Raw genomic sequence first — 3,874 nt, 5'->3', positions numbered from 1 at the left:
ATTGGGGGCAGGAGGAGAAGGGGACGACAGAGGATGAGATGGCTGGATGGCATCACTGACTTGATGGACATGAGTTTGGGTGAACTCCGGGAGTTGGTAATGGACAGGGAGGCCTGGCGTGCTGCAATTCATGGGGTCGCAAAGAGTCGGACACAACTGAGTGACTAAACTGAACTGATCTCAGCTAATAAGGAGCTTTGCCTATATGCATGCTAAGTCACTTCAGTTGTGCCTGACTCTTTGTGACTCCATAGACGGTAGCCCATCCGGCTCCTGTCCATGGGATTTTCCAGGTGAGCATACTGGAGTGGGTTGCCATACCCTCCTCCAGGGGATTGAACCCACATCTCTTATGTCTCCTGATCTGGCAGGCAGGTTCTTTACCATTAGCACCACCTGAGAAGCCCCAGTAAGGAGACTTGCTAGGCTCCAATTCTGTTTCTGTCAGGTCAGCCAAAAAGTAAGGTTCAGGTTTTTCTGTAACATCTTAGGGAAAACCTGAATGCACTTTTTGGCCAACCAATATCTGATGCCAAATTGTGTGTTTTCCTACTGCTTCCAGCATCAACAGTTACACCTTAGCTTCTCTAGGTGACCACACTGACAAATCAAAAGTGAGTGTGACTCAGACTTATTACCATTTGGTGCTGCTGGGGGACAGAGCCCCAGAACCGTGTGATTACAGAGAGATGCCATCCCACTGGGAAAACGGAAGCTACCAGATGAGAAGTAGGAAGACCCCTGGTGGGAAGTGGTCTAGTGAGAGCCCTGAGAGCCTCAGCAGGGAGGCTGGAGAGAAGCAGCATATGAACAATCAGAGCTTTCAGCGAAAACGTGAGTTGAGGGCAGAAAAGTGGGTTATCTTTTTACCACCAGCCCCTTGCAGAGGGTTGAGCAAATAGAAGATGGTCCTTGGATTTTTGCAGAAGAAATGCATGAGGATGGACAGAGGAGTGAATGAGGCTGAGTCCATTAAGAGGAAGCCAGAGTCAGAGCAGTGTGGAGGGTGTGGCCTGTGGGAGGTGGTAGGAGACATCCCTAGGAAGGGTCTCTGGGGTTGTGGGTGGCTCCCTGACCACTCGCTCAGGGTTTCTGGTGGTTAGCAGACCTTCCACATATCTATTCTGCTGACTCTCAGCAGAACAGTGACTGATCCTGGGACACAGCTGGAGACACTGCTGACACGACCAGCAGAGATCTTTTTATAGGGATTACAAGGTAATTTTGTTCTGAGATCCAGAATCTGTAGATGTGCCTCAGAGGTTGTCTGGGAAGGTGATGGGGTGGCTGAAAGACAGGTCTCTGGCCCCTCACTTTTCCTTGCACAGGGGTGTCATACATCAGATGAAAGTATAGGTGTGCTCACTCAGTCATGTCTGACTCTTTGTGATCCCATGAACTGTAGCCCACCAGGCTCTCTGTTCATGGAATTTCCCAGGCAAGAAAACTGGAGTGTGGCATTTCCTCCTCTAGGGGATCTTCCCAACACAGGGATTGAAACCGCATCTCTTGCATCTCTGGCATTGGCAGGTGGATTTTTTACCACTAGTGCTACCTAGGAGCAAGGGTGAAAGTGAAAGTGACTCAGTAGAGTCTGACTCTTTGTGACCCCATGGACTACACAAGCCATGAAATTCTCCAGGCCAGAGTACTGGAGTGGGTGGCCTCTCCCTTCTCCAGGGGATCTTCCCAATCCAGGGATCGAACCCAGGTCTCCTGCATTGCAGGCAGATTCTTTACCAACTGAGCTAACAGGAAAGCCAAGGAGCAAGGGTATCTGGGTTCAAATCTCATTTCCATCACTAACCATCTGTGTGACTGATCAAGTGGCTCAGTTCCTCTGTGCCTTAGTTCCTAGTATATATAAAAGAGATGATAATTATATGTGTCACTTAGGCTTTTGCGCATGGGAAATAATTGATTCATGTCAAACGGAGTTATCCCTGACACGTAGTACGCATTCAACAAATGGTAGCTGTTTAACAATGACATTATTATTTTATTATTACTATTAGCATTATTAGAATGATATAGGTGATTCACTCTCTCAGGGTGTGTCTCACCCGGGTCCTCACATGGCTGCCACCCCATGCCCTCTCAGAGAAGCTTCCAGAAACCCTCTCCACCAAGCAGCCCTGGGAGAGGGGTCCTTCTGCTTTCATCTCAGAGGAGAGGCAGGCACAAGTCCAATCCCAGGAGGCTCTGGAGATGGAGAGGAGGATGGATTTCTTCTGTTTTTGTTGTTTTAATTTCTGAATGCATTTCTCCAAGGGCTGGGGGAGGCTGCAGAGCACAGGGAATGCTGAACACCCAGGAGCCTGTGCGCCTCTGATTAGATGGCTTAGACCCAGCAGCGGCAGCTGTTAATCCTGACTATTAATTAGAAGATATGGGAGAGAATACCAGCCTGTGAGCTCAGTTAAGCCTGAGTAGCAGCGCTCTGCCTTCTCTGGGAGCGTAATCCCCTTTGAGACCTGAGCCAGCATGCACCCCAGGAGAAGCGCCAAGAGGGCCGGCTCCAGCTGACACTGCCATCTGTGCGTGGCTCAGGTGTCTTTGCTCCTCAAAGCCACCATCCCTTCCATGGGCACAGCGCTTTACAGTTTCCTAAGCACATTCAAACGCACTGTGGAGAGGCCCGAGTGTTTATTCCTATTTGGAGACTAAGAGAGGAGCCTGGGAGAGCCCAGGGGGATTGTGACAAAGAGTGTAGAGCCAGGGGTCCTCCCAGGCTTTGATATCCAATGTGAGTCTGCCTCTTGTGTCATGATGGTCTGTACTACTATCTGACCTTGCGGGTCATGGTGTGCACCTGATGCCGTCGCCCCTGCTCGCAAAATTTGAACTGGCTACACCTAGAAGAAACCTTTGCGCTACAGGTTCCTAGAGGTTCCTGTTCAGACTCCACAGCCTGATGGTCAAGATTCCCCAAACTCATCTTCTGCTAACAGCAATCCCATGTGTGGACCCATCTCTTCCCAGTTTGTAAGGAGAGCTCCAATTCTTATCTCATTCTTGCATTGCCACTGACCCAAGAGAAAGAGAGCAAGTATCTCATTTTGAAAATGGGAAAACTTACAGAGGTGAGATCTGTTAGGAATCAGAGTGAACAGGGCCTCTAGGATCATGGCTGCTCATTTTTCATCCACACATATGCCTCTCCACCTCCATTCTATTTTTTAATTTGCTCTGTGGTCTGTGCTGTCTTTCCCACTCACCTCTACTTAGGGATGTACTCTGTTCATTCAGGAACCGAGGCAAGTCTTTCCCCATTGTGATGGTGTCCATCTATCTCCTCTTCCCTGAACTGCTTGGCACCTCATTGATACCAACAGGTGCATTGTTCACCAGGAAAGGGTCACCGTGAAACTATTTCCTAGTAGAAGCAGTGGAGAGATTGAAAGGCCTGGGTTTAGTTTCTAATGAGCTGTGTAATCTTCACCAGGCACCTCCTTTCTTCTAGTCTTTCTCTTTTTTTCACTATGAAATGAGGGTATGCAACTGTGGTAGGGATGTGGGTCAGAGATGTAGGGGAGAGAGGTATGGGAAGAGCTATGTGAAACTGCTGACTTCTAGGGTCTCACCATTTGTAGGGTGAGTCAGAACAGCTGGTAGGAGCTGAGATGCACAGAGCTAGGGTATTCTTTTCTCCCTTCTCCCTTTACCATCTATCAGGAAGAGCTTTGTGGTGTTGCTGGGGGAGAATTCAACTGTCAGGAATGAATATCAGAATGTGAACATTGCATCAGAATGTCCCAGGCTGGAACTCCTGGGACAATGGCTTTGCCACTTGTTAGCTGAGATGATAATGATGGTAATCTTGATACATTTTGGAATGTTCATCATATATCAGATTTTATACTAAGGTTTCACG

The sequence above is a fragment of the Bison bison genome, unplaced genomic scaffold (genome assembly GCF_000754665.1).
Source record: "Bison bison bison isolate TAMUID 2011002044 unplaced genomic scaffold, Bison_UMD1.0 scf7180017864217, whole genome shotgun sequence".
Classification (NCBI taxonomy): domain Eukaryota; kingdom Metazoa; phylum Chordata; class Mammalia; order Artiodactyla; family Bovidae; genus Bison; species Bison bison.
Note: the sequence above shows the minus strand (reverse complement) of the source record.